The sequence below is a fragment of the Papaver somniferum genome, chromosome 5 (assembly GCF_003573695.1).
Source record: "Papaver somniferum cultivar HN1 chromosome 5, ASM357369v1, whole genome shotgun sequence".
Taxonomy (NCBI): Eukaryota; Viridiplantae; Streptophyta; class Magnoliopsida; order Ranunculales; family Papaveraceae; genus Papaver; species Papaver somniferum.
The window spans coordinates 43658517-43675933 of NC_039362.1; the positions used below are offsets into that span (position 1 = coordinate 43658517).

Consider the following 17417-nt stretch of genomic DNA (forward strand, 5'->3'; position numbering starts at 1 on the left):
GACCAAGTATGGGACACTCATAGTTCACGGACGCAAACACACATATCCCATAACAAATTGCAATATATAAAACCATAAAGATTAATACTGCAAAATCATCTTCCATACAAACTTTAGAATTTAAATAAATAAATATAAGAAACATTGAAAATTAAGACATTGGACATAGCTATGTGTAATCACAATAATGGCTATTCCAAACTCTAGTTATTCTTCTTAAAAACATAAGAATAAAATTCTCATAAGAATATTTACTAGACAAAATAAAATCAACAATCTAATGAACAAAGACAGACTCCTAAGCCAAAACCGAATACAAACGGAAATCACATAGACGTTCCGGAATCCTTACGAGCCTTGAGGTCTTTGAGCTTGTGATTGACAACATCTATTGCTTCTTCAGAGAAGATATCCTCATTGAGAATATCTTTAACATGTGTCTTTATGAGACAAAGGTCAGAAGTAACCTTTTTCAACCCAGTTCTTAACACATCAAGACTCTTCAAAGTATCAACGAGCTGCAGTTTTGCTTTCTCAAAATATTTAATAAAATCATGAACCACTTCAGCAGAATCCATATCCTCATTCTCAACATCCTGATGTGTATAGGAATAGTAACATGAGGCATTATGATGATCATCTTCTACTAGGGTTCTTTTCTTCCTTCCCTTGGACTCGAAACCAATACCTTTGTCAACAAAACCTCTTGCAAAACCGCTAGAGTTAGAAGAAGACATTCTTGACAAACCACAAAATAACCCAGAGTATGCGTACTTGACTTAAGGGTTTTGGTATTTAAATGGTTTCTTAGGGAAGGTAACTTTTAGGGTTTCTAAAAATTGATTCGTGACAGTAACACGGGTACTCGTACGAACACAACTTGACCCAATAACTAAAACAGACAAAGATTGCACCTTTACGTCAAGACTGAGAATTTGTTTGCTACGTGAATATCACAAAATTTTGGCTCAATAATTTCTATACTCAGTTAGAAAAATAAATTAGAGCACAAGAGTAGCAAGCAACTAAGTTGCAAAGAAAAATTCTTCGAAGACAAGGTAAAAAGAAGGCAACACGAAGAACAACTTTATACGTAGCCAATACTTAAGCAAAGTTGTCTGCCGACAATAGTTTAGCTATAAACGATAAGAAAATAGCTCAACTAAACAGAAGAAAATTTTAACAGAAGTATACCTGATTATTAACACAACTTGCTCAACAGGATACCTAAACAGAAGAAAATAGCTCAACTAAACAGAAGAAAATTTATGAGTAAGTTCTCAACCCTTGTGATTAATTAGCACAATAATGAGCTCTCGTCTCATTAAATGAACGATGTTCATGGTTGAGTCTCTTTTTCCTTTCAAGTCTAGGAAAGAATCTCTTTTGATGTGAAAAATTATCATAAAACGTACTGTCATCAAAATACGAGACATAGTTTGAGTTCTTACCAGAAGAATTTTGACTAGAGGAAGTCGACAGCCTGTTGACGATTTCTTTATAACCTTCAATTATCACCTTTAGGTTATTTCTCATATTATCATTTTTGCTTCCTTCTCCTGATACTTTGTTCATATAAAAAAAAATACTATCTCCCTTTTTGACAGAAGAAAATTCCTGATCTCTTCTTAGACGATTTTTGTTGAGACGTCTGTTATGCTTCTGAGCATCTGAAGAACTCATAGAACTGACTTTACTGGTAGAATACATAGGGTGAGTACTGAAACCAATTGGTTTATACATACGAATGTCAGTTACACCTTTGAGGATTAAGTCTAAGGTGTATTGAAGTCGAACAATGGAATTGTTATTCAACCTAGAGTTTGAACAATGAAATTGTTATTCAACCTAGAGTTTTTCTTTTATTGCTTAACATGCCCTTTTGAATCACAAAAGAGACATACTTTCTGATCATGAGAGTGATCAGAAGGTACCGTCTTAACATTATCGTTTGGAGATTTCTTCCTTCCATGTAATGTGCAACATCCTTGATTAGAAGAGGCTATAGGCACATCTTTTCCAATAGAAGGGAATTTCGATTTTACTTCTGGAACTGGAACTCTCTCAGTTGTAATAGAAGTAGATGGTATAACAGATTTTTTGGAACATCCTTGAATTGAGAGTTTTCTCAAGCGATGTTCAATTTCCAAAGCATCCTTTTTAAGGCTTGCCTCAAGTAAGATACGTGAAGACTGAACTTCGACATTTTTGGAATCATAATCTCTTACTACACCGAGAAGAACATTGACATTATTTTTAAATCGATTAAATCTATCAGCTTGGATTCTAACAAGATTTAGAATCAGTTCACTCTCTTCAGTTGTTTCCCTTTCATCAACGGAGATAGACTCTTTTGAAGGGTAATCGGAATAACACATGTCACTATCCTGTCTCGCTAGAACACCGGGTTCTGCTATATTTGAGATTGACGATTCTTTCTCTTTGATGGACATTGTCGAGACCGAGTTTTTGTTTTTGGTGACGCATTTATCAGAGATATTATTGTCGTCCATATAGTCAGATTGGTACAAACACAGACTTATAAGGTCTTTAAATGTGTTTGCCTGTTCTGATACCAATTGAAAAAGTGGGGGGTCTAACAACCTCACCCAATATTTCACTTAGGAATCTGTATGGACTAACTCCAATATACTTTCAAGAGAATCAACTAGACAGTCAGACTCAATCTTAAGAAAAGTATATCAAGGAGTTATATCTCAATTTATCAATTCAATACTTACTCAAGCAAATAGCAATCTGCGAGTCTAATTGACTACAAGAGAAATTAACTTGAAAGGTACTAAAGACCAATGTTCAAGTATCAATTAATTTAAATCAACAACCAAAGGTTGGATTTACCAATCGATCGATTCAACGCACAACCTGTGATATTTCAATTATATAACAAAATATAATGCGGAAAAGAAATAACACAGACACCAAAAGTTTTGTTAACGAGGAAACCGGAAATGCAGAAAAACCCCGGGACCTAGTCTAGATTGAACACACACTGTATTAAGCCGCTACAAACACTAGCCTATTACAAACTAACTTTGGACTAGACTGTAGTTGAACCCAAATCAATGTCACACTGATCCAAGGTACAGTTGCGCTCCTTACGTCTCTGATCCCAGCAGGATACTATGCACTTGATTCCCTTAGATGATCTCACCCACAACTAAGAGTTGCTACGACCCAAAGTCGAAGACTTTAATAAACAAATATGTATCACACAGAAAAGTCTACAGGAATAGATAAATCTGTCTCCCACAGAAATACCTACAAGTTTTGTTCCGACTTTTGATAAATCAAGGTGAACAGGAACCAATCGATAACCCGGTCTTATATTCTCGAAGAACAACCTATAATTATCAATCACCTCACAATAATCTTAATCGACTAGCGAAACAAGATATTGCGGAATCACAAACGATGAGACGAAGATGTTTGTGACTACTTTTCTATCTCGCCTACCGGAGAAATTAATCTCGAGCCAATTTTACAATTGTACTCAATACGATAGAAACAACAAGATCAAATCACACAACTACAAAGAAAATAGTTGGGTCTGGCTTCACAATCCCAATGAAATCTTCAAGTCGTTAACCTACAGGGTCTCGATGGAAACCTAAGGTTATAGGAGAATCGACTCTAGCTTATACAACTAGTATCACACAGGAGGCGTGGGGATTAGGTTTCCCAGTTGCTAGAGTTTTCCTTTATATAGTCTTCAAATCAGGGTTTGCAATCAATACTACCTTGGTAACAAAGCATTTAATATTCACCATTAGATGAAAACCTGATTAGATTCAAGCTAATATCTTTCAACTGTTAGACCGAACTTAGCTTGTTATACACAAATGAAATGCACGTTCATCTACGTTTGTGTAGCCGTACCTAAACGTGTACACCTAGTTGGTTCAACAGTAGTTAACCAAATGGTTAGCCATATGAGCACTTTCATATCAACCATATTCATCTTCACCATAACTAGTTCAAATGACTCAAAAGAACTAGTTAGAGAGTTGTTCAATTGCTTAGATCTTATAGAAGTATACAAGACACAATTGAAGAAAAATCGGTTTTGATTCACTCGAATCGATTCATGAACGTTATTGCCACGGTTTGCAAATTGGATTCCTTATTATATAAATATTATAGTTCATGAATAAACAAATTTTAGAAAGTAACACACTTAAGTATTCGTACGGGTATGCGTACTTAAGTAACCGGATTTGAGTTTGTTTTGGTTTTCAAACTCAGCAGAAATTCACGGACGTGAACTTTCCGCCAGTATGCGTACGGGTACGCATACTTAGGTAACCGGATTTAGTTGGTTTTGATTTCCAAACTCAACAGAAATTCACGGTCGTGAACTTCCGCCAGTATGCGTACGGGTACGCATACTTACCCAGTCTCCATCAACCATTTAGTACACACACAAGTATGCATACATTTGGTTCTCGGTTTTGGACTTATACACTAATGTGCGAACACACTATATGCTTATATCCAAAGATGGTTACATATTCTAAACTCAAATTTCAATCATTGAAACATTCTTAGAGGATGTTAAATATAGGTTATTCACACATTATTCTTCATCAAAGCAATCTATAATATAAAGGAAATCTATAATATAAAGGAAAATGATTTGTCTGGTGTCCCATATTGAAATGACTACATTTCCCCTCCATGATCTGTTAATAACACAAAAGATAGAAGGGTAGTTTTAGAACGAATTAGATAATAGATCTAAGAAGAAAAGTTCACAGGGTGTTAGTCCTCAAGGGAGTTGGGGGAGTTGGGTGTAGTTGTGTTTTTTCCCGTTAGTCGTGAGGGAGTTCGAGGGAGTCTATTAAAATCCCTGTTAGTCGTGGGAGAGTTTAGAAGAGTCTCTCCAACTCCCTAGAAAACCTCGTTAGTCGTGGGGGAGTTTGAAAGAAACTCTTAAACTCCCTGTTAGTGGTAAAAATTAGAATGATAGGGAGTTTGTTTTTTTTTGGGAGTTCTGGGGAGTTCTAGGGAGTTTATAGTGTATTTTTGCCTCACTCCAAATCTCTCAAAAAAGTAGAGATTTTGGTAGAGTCTCTCAAACTCCCTACACTCAACACACCAAACTCTCTCAAACTCCCAATACTCTCTTACACTCCCTCAAAATCCCCAAGATTCAAAATACATTAAACTCCCTCCAACTCACTCGTGGACTAACCCCTGTCAGGTTCCTTCTCACTGTGAATCTCGATCTCCCCCTCCACCTCCTTCAACCTTCCACACCACCGTCACCACCACTACTACCAACGTCGGATGTCATCACCACCACAAAAACTGACGGTTTATATAACTATCTCCACATGCACTTCTCAATCGATTGAAACACCACCACTACTACCAATTTCATCTTCTGCCTTCTTCTACAAATCACTATCACCTACCTTCTCAATCTAAATCTCTGTTCATCTTCATCAATTTCCACTCTAAATCTCTAAATATCGAATAACCTTTACTCAGTTTCGAGTTTAGGGTCCAGAGTTTTGATTTGATTGAATATTCAATCATCATCTATGTAACCCTAAATTTGAAATCGGGTGAATTGTTGACACACTTAAGAATTGGTATGGTTATTAAACTCATGTTCTTCTCTTCAGGTTACGTTTTTCAACATTAATTGTTTGTATTTTTCTGTAAATGCCTAATCGATTGAACCACCATCACCACCAACTCCGTTCTCTTCCTTCTACACCACCACCATGAAAATACCTTCAACAGTTTAGCACCGTATTTACCGTCATCAATTAGAAATTGTATTGAATTGATTGAAATGATTGAATTGGGTTGAAATGATAGGATTGAATTGGTTGGATAGAATTGATGGTAGGTTAAGTTTGTGGACATCACCTGTTTGTGTAAATGTCTAAGTGAATTCATTATTCAACTGCATCAACATCTTCCATTACCATTGTGGATGGATTCATCGTGTTCTCATCCACGTCCAAGTTCGAAACTTAGTTATGTACCTCGAGTTCGAGAGCGAGAGCTAACGGAGAGTAATACCGAAAAAAAAACAGGATAATAATGAACAATGTTGTGCTGCTTATCACGCAAGAATTAGTGCAGCAAATCGCCAACCAAATGACCATGAAGCCAGTTGTAAGTTTACTAAATTCAATGATATATCTTTAGTAAATGTTCATTCCATGAGTAAGAAACTAAGAATATAAGCTTATAATGGTGTTGTTTTACATATGCAGCAAGTTCTATTCCCCGCCGAAGCCCCAGAATTAAGCTGTAACAGAGAGAGCTTCAATTAGAGATGCTTCGTATTGCAAAAAGGGATAGACGAAGTTCAATGAGTGAAAATCAAAAACAAGAGATCCTTGAAAAACAGCGTAAAACTTATGCAATGCGAAGAATAGGAGTAGGTGTTGCAACTAATAATGAGCACAGAGCGGGCCAAGTAATGGTAAGTTTTGATATTTCTTTATAAATGTTGATATTTCTGTGTTAGTTTATTATATCCTTGCATCCATGATATATAGATAAAAGTAATAGGAATGATGGATTAGTTGAGATTCGAGATATCACGTAGCTGACCATAGAAACCTTGACTCACCAAGGTGCTGTTTCATTATCGTACTCCGGCATTGCAATTACTTCACCTGACGTTGGGTACCCTATTCTTCTTTAACCATCTAACTGCTCCACAAAGCTACTGCTTACTTAAATTTGATTTGATCCTTAACTAAATTTTTATATGTTTCTGATTTAGCTGGAGAGCATTGGGCAGAATCGAGTTGTAGGAATAATAACAACTGAGGTGAGTCTTTTTTTAGAAATGTATTCCCATTCCAAAGGTTTTAAGTTAAAAGTGATCATCTCCGGTTTTCGGTATTATGCGTGCATATCATTATGGTGAAGATTAAATTTGTCTGGTGTTTTCTGTTTGGAAGATGATATAGTTAATGTATGTTCTTAAATAGGCAGCTGAATGTGAGGCGATGCAGCAGAAAAAAATGGAATGGAAAACATCAACAAAGAGATAAAGTAAGTTGATCTTTATCCCTTCTATATCCTAACTGAAGTGAGTACCAGTTTTATTGGAAAATCCATATATTTTTCGTTTCTTCCATACAAACCATTTACCTTGATGATTGAGTCTTTTCTTTATTGGCTGATCACGTATAGAGTCTGAAGAACTATCTCTGCTGAGCAATGTGAGAAATTCTCTTAGGTTGCCAACTAGGAGAGTTTGCAGCCATATGAGATGTACGAATACAGGGAAACGCAAACCAAAGGTTTTTGCAAACTTTAAGCAGCTCTGGCATGGATAGGTGGACTTACATATAGCCTTGAACACATTCAAGCCAAAGTAACAAATCACCAGAGGTTTCAGCAATTTCGTGCCATTGAGGAGCCCCGTATTTAGCCATGGACAGCTCTATGTTGCACTGTCCAGATGCACGAGCGCCGGGAGGATCCATGTGTTGCTCCCAAAGAACAGTTCTAGACACAAACAACAAATGTTGTGTATCCAGAAATCCTGTCTTAAGTTTGTTTTCAAAATTTGATTCTATTGTTCTTAATTTCTTATCAGCAGTGTCTATTCTTGGCTAATTTGGTTGTCAATTTGATGTTTAATTTGTGTTAATTGTAATGTCGAATGGAACACTTGGAACTGACAAGATTATTGTTTTGTTCTTTGGCAATCGTAGATTGCATTGGCGAACAATTATAGACCAATTTAAAAAAATGTACAGATAGATTGAGAAACATAAAGAATACAAGTACCAATCCTTTTACAAATAAACTCAGCTTCAAACTATATTAGTTCGTTCTTAGCACTATCTGCTACGAAATCTGACAGCTCGCCTGGATCGAAATATTACTTGAAATCAATAAAACCAATTAAATCCAAAATAAACAAAACTGTCTGCTATGAAGATATTCATCACAAACTGGTGGATATTGTTCCCGATACACCATTAGATCACCAACACCCCTTCCACCCCCGTGCCATTATGACACGGACAATCCACTAGTTTTCGAGATATTGAAATAATCAACATGACTTTTGTCACTCGTAAAGATGAACTTGGCCAAAGCGAAAGCTTACAACACATATTTCGAGAAATAGATAAGCGAGATAAACTCGGCTCGGAATAACAAATGTGTATAATCGAAGTCTATATAACAATACGACTTTTGTCTCAAGATAGGAGATAGAGTAGATAGACTTTTGAGTGATAGATAAGTTCAAGTCTCCACATACCTTTTAGTCGATGAAGTTCCACCAGTTCCTTGAGTAGTTCTTCGTCTTTGTATGATGAATGCCTTGGAGTCTAGAGCTCAACTACACTTTCTATCCTAGTCCGAGACTTAGCTATAAGTAGACTAGAAATCAAGACTTATAGTTTTGGCAACTAAACTTGACAAAAAAGCTTGAGATAGCAAAGCTTGCGAGTTCGACCGAGAAATGCTCCAACAATAACCTCTTGCTATGTTTACAAACATATTGGGGAAGATTGATCGAAACCATAACTAGGGTTTTTCATATTTTTGCAAATATGAGAAAGAGGAAATCAAGAGACACATCATCTGATAACCGAGTCAGATATGATGATATTGATAGGATTAGATTTCCTAACAGTATTGATGACAATCATGAATTTACGTGTTTTGTTGACAGCTCATGCTTTAGAAAATACGAAACTCTCAAGAGGATGGAATTCACTACTGAAAAGAAATTCGATCCAGATAAGGATTATGTGAAGTTTGTTCAAGATCGGAACTGGGGAAAACTTTTTGATTTTGAAAAATATTCACCTGATATGGTAAGAGTTTTTTATGCGAATATTCATAATGTTGATCGTAAAAATCTTACCTTTGTTACTCTTGTTGGTCAAGGACTCTACTATGTTGATCGTAAGACAATTTCTAGTGCTATTGAGTACAATGTGAAATGTAATCATTTGATTACTGGAGTTGAAATTGAGCACGATACCATTTCAACACATCTCATTGGAAGACCGAGAGAGTGGGAAAATGGTAGATTACCAACAAAAGATATACCCTTCTACCTAAGGATATTCGGTAAACTTGCTTTAGCAACCCTATTTGCAAGCACTAGAGATAAGTCAGCTTGGGACAAAGATTTTGCATAATTTGTTTATTTTCTGTTAACAAGAGACTCTCAAATTGATATATGTGGAATCATTGTCAGTCAAATGATAAAAATCTAAGTTTCTATTTCTTCCTCAGGAATAATGAGGCATCTCGGTTTTCCATGTATAATTACAAAGATTTGTGAATTCGTCGCGAGAGATGATTTTGATGACATGAGAATCATTACGACTGTCTCTAAAAGGACTATATGTCAAATGATTGGAGGCCAATCCAGTAATAAAACGACTGAAAGGATTTCACCGAATTCTAAGAACAAGTATCTTCTAGCTCATCTTGAAACTCTTGGTAAACAACTTGACTGTTTTCAGAAACAGCTGGGCTTTGCTGCTCGAAAAGATCCAGAAACTCTTAAAGGAATTCTAAAGATTGAATCAGAGTATTGGAACCAAGAATCGGAAATAGAAAAAGAGCATCGAAAAGTACTTGATCACAAGGAATGTTCCCCCCAATAATTAATCAAGAAAAATAGACATTAGTTTTTGTGTATTTCAATAAAGCTATTATGAATAAAACTATCTATTATATATGAATAAAATTATTATTTTATAATTTTTCTTGTGATAGTTTACGATTACATAGCCTGTGCTTGAATGCTTTATTTTATTGCTATGCATGTTTATGGGATGTTTGATTTCGGTTTTCATAACCTTGATATTTAATCTCATATTGTATGAACCCTTATGGTTTGGGTGACTTTTTGGTTTAGCAGGATTAAGTTCTAGCCCATGTTGGTAGGCTTTATCAAAGGATCATAAGGGGTTCCGATTGAAACTAATATGTGAAAAGTCACAATATGTTGAATCATTTGGTTTAACATAAAAGCATATGTGTTTCGGGGTTTCAACTTTTGCATTGGATTAGTTAAAACCGGTATTCAACCTTTCTCTGGTAAAGGTTGGTCCTTGTTGTTGTTCTTTTGTTTTGGCGAGAGGATGACAACACAACGGGGGAGATTTCTAATGTGAACTTGCGCTTAATGACATATATTTTGGGGGAGAAGAGGATGCGGAACTTGAGGTAACAAATTTGTTAGTTAATCATTTTCCTTTTTAAGAAAAGCCTGATTTTATTGCATATATTTATTGCTTTTGCTTAACAAAATTTCGGTACAATTGATGTTTATTCCATTATTTGTGTATGGATGTGTGTGTGATTCAATTGTTTCCGGTTAAGAAAACTATTGCTATCTTGCTTTATTGTTTGGTATCAATTTTTCAGGCTTACAAAATTTCGGTGCAATTGCGGTACTTTAATGTCTATGTTGTTTCAATTGCTTCCGGTTGAGGTAAATAATTTTGCAAGTTGATTTATTTGGTTTGTATGAATTGTTTATGGCTTAACAAAAAGGGTTTTCGAGATGAATTGTTTAGTCCAATTCGATTCCGGATAAGAGAAACTAAGTTATTTCTGATCTTAGTTAGACTTATCAAAGTGGAGGTTTCGGTTATTCAAGTCTAATCGAATGCCTTAACAAGAAATTCTAGTTAACTAACCTAATACTTGTTTTGTTTAAAAGTGAAAGGTCTAAGTTATTATTTGAATAATTAGAACCTGATGAGAATATAGAGTTAATTCTGATCTTTATTTTGGTCTTATCGAACAAGCGATTGTATTTGTGCAATCAGTTTAGCAAAAGAACTAAGGTGCTTAGTCAATTTTTGATTTACTAAACTAATAGGGAAAATTGCTTCAGGAAATTCCTTGATAACATATCAAAACAAAATTACTTTGTAGTTTCGGTTTTGATATTGGTTATCTAAAATGGTGTGTGGAAGCCTCGTGCTTAACTCTTATAGGTTGCAAGTCTTTTGAGATTTGTAAGATCCTTTCGGTTTGTCCTTTATTTGCTCGTACCTTTGTCATTTTGTGACAAAAAGGGGGAGAAATATATGGAGTAAACAAGTGATTTGGTATCATTAAGGAAATTACAATAGTGCTTAAACATTATATCTAACGAAAGATTAAAGCATAGACTAAGGGGGAGTAACATATCATATTGATACTTGTTGGACTACAAAGGGAATAACAAAGACGTGCGGATTGAAAATCTACCTATCTTATCTTTAGGGGGAGTATTAGCTTTGTTATTAAATGTCTAAAAAAGCGGGAGTACAACGACCACACCCAATATTTCGCTTAGAAATCTGTATGGACAAACTCCAATATACTTTAAGAGAATCAACAAGACTCAATATATAAAAAGTATATCAAAGAGTTTTATCTCTCTTTCTTGATTCAATTCTTTCTCAAGCAAATAGAAATCTGCGAGTCTAATTGAATACAAGAGAAATCACTTGAACGGTACGAAAGACCAATGTTCAAGGATCAATCAATTTCAATCAACAACCAAAGGTCGGATTTCTAATTGATTCATTCAAACGCACAACCTGTGATATTTAAATTATATAACAAAATATAATACGGAATAGAAATAACACAGACACCAGAACTTTGTTAACAAGGAAACCGCAAATGCAGAAAAACCCCGGGACCTAGTCCAGATTGAACACCACACTGTATTAAGCCGCTACAGACACTATCCTACTACAAACTAACTTCGGTCTGGACTGTAGTTGAACCCCTATCAATCTCACACTGATTTAAGGTACAATTGCGCTTCTTACGTCTCTGATCCCAGCAGGATACTACGCATTTGATTCCCTTAGCTTATCTCACCCACAACTAAGAGTTGCTACGACCCAAAGTCGAAGACTTTAATAAAACAATCTGTATCACACAGAAAAGTCTACAGAATAGATAAATCTGTCTCTCACAGATAAACCTATAAGTTTTTGTTTCGTATTTTGATAAATCAAGGTGAACAGGAACTAATTGATAACCCGGACTTATGTTCCCGAAGAACAACCTAGTATTATCAATCACCTCAAAATAATCTTAATCGACGCGGCGAAAGAAGATATCGTGGAATCACAAACGATGAGATGACGATGTTTGTGACTACTTCTCTATCTTGCCTATCAGAGATAAAGATCTCAATCCAATCGTTACGATTGTACTCAACACGATAGAATCAGCAAGACCAGATCACACAACTACGAGAAAGTGGTATCGGTCTGGCTTCACAATCCCAATGAAGTCTTTAAGTCGTTAACATGGTTTAAGAAGAAAACCTAAGGTTAAAGGAGAATCGACTCTAGCTAATACAACTAGTACCACACGAAAGGTGTGGGGATTAGGTTTCCCAGTTTCTAGAGTTCTCCCTTATATAGTCTTTCAAAACAGGGTTTGCAATCAATGTTAGCTTGGTAACAAAGCATTCAATATTCACCGTTAGATGAAAACCTGATTAGATTCAAGCTAATATCTTTCAACCGTTAGATCAAAAACTTTGATTGTTACACACAAATGAAATGTACTATTTTGGGTTTATGTAACCGTACCCAAACATGAACATTTGTTGGTTCAACCATAGTTAACCAAATGGTTAGCCATATGAGCACTTTCATATCAACCATGTTCTTCTTCACCATGACTAGTTCAAATGACTCAAATGAACTAGTTAGAGAGTTGTTCAATTGCAAGGAAATCTTATGTAACTACACAAGACACAATCGAAGCAAAAACGATTTGATTCACTCGAATCGTTTCATGAACTATATAGCCACGGTTTGCATTTAGCATTCCTTAGTTAATATGAATAAGTTCACAAACAATCGTTTTTAGATATAACCAACTCAAGTTCGCAAACTTAGTTCTCGGATTTAAGTTCCCGGAAGGAGTTCACAAACTCCAGCAGATATTCTCGGGTCGAGAACTTCCGCCAGTTCGCGACCTGGGTTCGCGGACTTAACTCACGCCACTATTCCGGTTCGCTTGATCAACAAAGTTCGCAAACTTCGGTTCAAGGAAAAAAGACTTATACATATATGTGTTACCACACAATGCTTATATCCATCATTGGTTATATAATCTAAACTCTCATTTCAATCATTGAAACATTCTCAGAGGACGTTATATAGTTGTTATTCACAAACCATTTTTCGTCAGAGCAATTTTCAAAGTGATTGAAACATAACATGACTTTCGTCACTAGGTAAAGATGAACTTGGCCAAAGCAAAATCTTACCAACACCTATTTTGAGAAATAGATAGACGAGATAAACTCGGCTCGAAATAGCAAATGTGTATAATCAAAGTCTATATAGCAAAACGACTTTTGTCTCAAAATAGGAGATAGAGTAGATAGACTTTTGAGTGATAGATAAGTTCAAGTCTCCACATACCTTTTAGTCTATGAAGATCCACCAGTTCTCTGAGTAGTCCTTCGTCTTGTATGATGATTGACATGGAGTTCTTGAGCTCAACTACACTTTCTATCCTAGTCCGAAACTTAGCAATAGTAGACTAGAAATCAAGACTTATAGTTTTGGTCACTAACATTGACAAACATGCTTGAGATAGCAACGCATGCGAGTTCGACCGAGCAATGCTCTAACAATCTCCCCTTTTTTCAATTTTAGTGACAAAACTAGCAATACATATGGAATACAAAAATAAATGAATTAACTTTTGTGGCTTCTATTCCACATTCCTAATCTTCAACATTACTCGAAATCTTCGTCACTTCCAAGTACTCCAATGATCCCAAAGGTTGTAAGTTCAGCATCATCGTTGTTGAAAATCATTAGCTATAACAACGAGAAAACAAGAGTTCTCAATCATTGTTATACAGTGTCATAATATTATTATATAGTATCAAAAATCAATTGCATCACAACTTCGACAACAATACTATGGTGATATGTATCACTCCCCCTTAGTCAATACTCCATCTCACACGGAAACCACTCCCCCTTACATAATGATACGAAAACCATATGTATTTGTAGTGTGAACTACATACCCCCTTTTTGTCAATAAAATTGGCAAAGGTACGAAAACGGGATCCTAATGAAATTTCCGAAAGAGACATTTCATGACCAAAAGGAAGCACATATCATCTTATTTAGATGCAATCATATAGCCGAAGCTAAATGCATTCATCAAGGAGTTTATAAAGATACAAGATAACCCCTATAATATTCCACAGCCGCACTCCCCACAAAGATTTGGCAATTAAGCACAAGTTAAATTAAGAACTCTCCCCCATAATATGTCATTCCCGAAAGAACAACAAGAGCGACCTTAATTTCAAAAGAAAAGAAGGATTTCTTTGGACATAACAAATCACATACGAGTATGAATTTGAATCCAAAATACTCAATTAAACTAACCCCAAGAGAACCCATGATTAATTTAATCGGAAATGCTCAACATAAGTGAACTTATGGAGACTTAAAAGTACACAATTAGATTAATCACAAGAGAACCCATAATTAATCTAATCGGAATACACAACCAAATTAATCACAAAAAGTAATCAATTTAATTGGTCATGCTCGACATAAGAAAACTTACAGAGCAACAACTGAATAACCAAATGAGAATGATTAATTTAGTTGTAAATGCTCGACATAAAGTACTTCACGGAGCAACAACTTAGTTAAAAATAACTTAGTCGATTATGCTCAACACAAGACACTTTATGGAACAACACAGTATGTACAAGAAAATTGTGGATCGGAGATCGACCTTATACCGTGGAATAAGCAAGGATTCATTCTATTTTCCATCACCATTTGCACAATGACACACAATATACATAATCCTTGTAAAAAAAAGATTTTAACCCATCTTCCATCAATAATTGACATAACAGGCTTAACTTTTGTATTTGTCAAAAGTTCATTCCTTCTTTTATCAACACACGCATATCGACATATAAAGGACTTAACTATCGACAAGGTATGGGACAATCACAGTTCATGGACGCAAACACACATATCCCATAACTATTTGCAATATAGAAAACCATAAAGATTAATACTGCAAAAATCATCTTCCAAACAATTTTAGAATTTTAAACCAATAAATCTAAAAACATGAAGATGAAAACGTTGGACATAGCTATTTGTAATCACAATAATGGTTATTCCAAACTCTAGTTATTCTTCTAAAAACAAGAAAAATAGAAGATTTATTAGATAAATAAACTCCTATAGAGAACATGATCTGAAAAACACAAAGCCCGGTCAACAACCAGAGATTGAACATGGACGAGCTCATCGGTTGCTTTCTTCAGTTCGTTTTTCAAAAGCTCAAGATTCCTTGTGCAATTCCGAGTTGTTCACGCACGACCTCAAAATCTTGAAGAAGATTTCCTACCAGTTGTGATGACATCTGAACTGGTAGTGTTAGAGCATAGCTCGGTCAACCTCGCATGCGTTGCTATCTCAAGCATGTTTGTCAATGTTAGTGATCAAAACTATAAGTCTTGATTTCTAGCCGACATAATTCAGTCTCGGACTAGGATAGAAAAGTGTAGTTGAGCTCAAGGACTTCATGGTGATTCATCATATAACGACGAAGATCTATACAAGGAACTGTGGAACTTCATCAACAAAAAGGTATGTGGAGACTCGAACTTATCTATCACTCAAAAGTATATCTCTTCTATCTCCTACTTCTTATGAGACAAAAGTCGTATGCTATATAGACTAGATCATACACATTTGACATTTCGAGCTGAGCATTCATTTCTTATCTTTTATCTCGAAATCGTGTGTTGGTAAAGCGTTTCGCTTTGATCAAGTTTATCTTCACCTAGTGACGAAAGTCATGAAAAGTCTCAATCACTTTGAGAATTGCTCTGACGTGAATTGGTCTGTGAATATCGGCTACATAGCGTCCTCTGAGAATGTCTCAATGATTGAAATGAGGGTTTAGATTACATAACCATGTATTCCTTGAACCGAAGTTTTCGAACTTTGTTGATCAAGAGAAATCGAGAGGATTGTGGAATTGGCTTGCCAAGACTGCGAACCTAGTTCGCAGACTCAGTCTGCGAACTGTCGGAAGTTCTCGACCGAGAATTTCTGCTGGGATTTTTCAAAACTCGTTTGTGTGCTAGGTCCGCGAACCTAGTCCGCGAACTAGCGGAAGTTCTCATCCCGAGAATTTCTGCTGAGTTTGGAAAACTCAACCGATTAACTTAAGTCCGCGAACTTGTTTGTGAACTTAAGAGGTTATGATCTAAAGATGTGCTCTGAACATGAAACATTATATTACTAAGGAATGCTTTATGCAAACCGTGGCTATAATGTTCATGAGCTGATTCAATCGAATCATCTTTGTTTCAATTGTGTCTTTTGCAGTTACATAAGATCTCATAGCAATTGAACAACTCTCTAACTAGTTAATTTGAGTCAATTTAACTAGTTATGGTGAAGAAGAACAAGGTTAATATGAAATGCTCATATGGTTAACCTTTTGGGTTATTATGTTGAACCAACATACACGTACACGTTTGGGCATGGTTTTCACGAACCCAATAAACGTCTACCCAAGTGTGTGTGACAAGCTAAGTTTTCAATCTAACGGTTGAGAAATATTAGCTTGAATCTAAATCAGGTTTTCATCTAACGGTGAATAAGGATTGCTTTGTAACTAAGGCAAAACCCTGATTTGAAGGCTATATAAATGAGACATCTAGCATTGTGAAAAACTAATCCCCAGACGTCTGTGTGCTACTAGTGCACCCTCTAGAGTCAATCTCCATTAACCTTTGATTTTCTTCTCTCAAATCAGGTTAACGACTTAAAGACTTCATTGGGATTGTGAAGCCAGACCGATACTACTTTATCGTAGTTGTGTGATCTGATCTTGCATCTTCTATCGTACGAGTACAATCGATTGATTAACTTGAGATCATTAAAGTTCTCCGATAGGCAAGATAAAGAAGTCACAAACATCTTCGTCTCACTGTTTGTGATTCCTTGACAATCCGCTTGTGTAGTCAGGAGGGATTGTAGAGAGGTGATTGATTAATCTAGGCTGTTCTTCGGGAATATAAGACCGGATTATCAATTGGTTCTTGTTACCTTGATTTTATATCTAAAGACGGAACAAAACCTAGGGTTTATCTGTGGAAGACATATTTATCCTCTTATAGACTTTTCTGTGTGAGACAGATCTGTTTATTATCAAGTCTGTGATTTTGAGTTACAACAACTCTTGGTTGTGGGTGAGAACAACTAAGGGAATCAAGTGCGCAATATCCTGCTGGGATCAGAGGCATAGGAGTATAACTGTACCTTGGATCGGTGGGAGACTGATTGGGGTTCAACTGTAGTCCAGTCCGAAGTTAGTTTGCAGTAGGCTAGTGTCTGTAGCGG

At 35.8% G+C, this 17417-nt stretch overlaps 1 long non-coding RNA gene across 1 annotated transcript; it reads left to right on the plus strand.

The window, feature by feature from the left end:
- Positions 1–5207: 5207 nt before the first annotated feature.
- Positions 5208–7734, plus strand: LOC113277390. Its single transcript, XR_003324887.1, has 5 exons — positions 5208–6150; positions 6252–6463; positions 6770–6817; positions 6981–7044; positions 7186–7734. It is a non-coding gene; the product is annotated as an uncharacterized LOC113277390 (long non-coding RNA).
- Positions 7735–17417: the final 9683 nt, after the last annotated feature.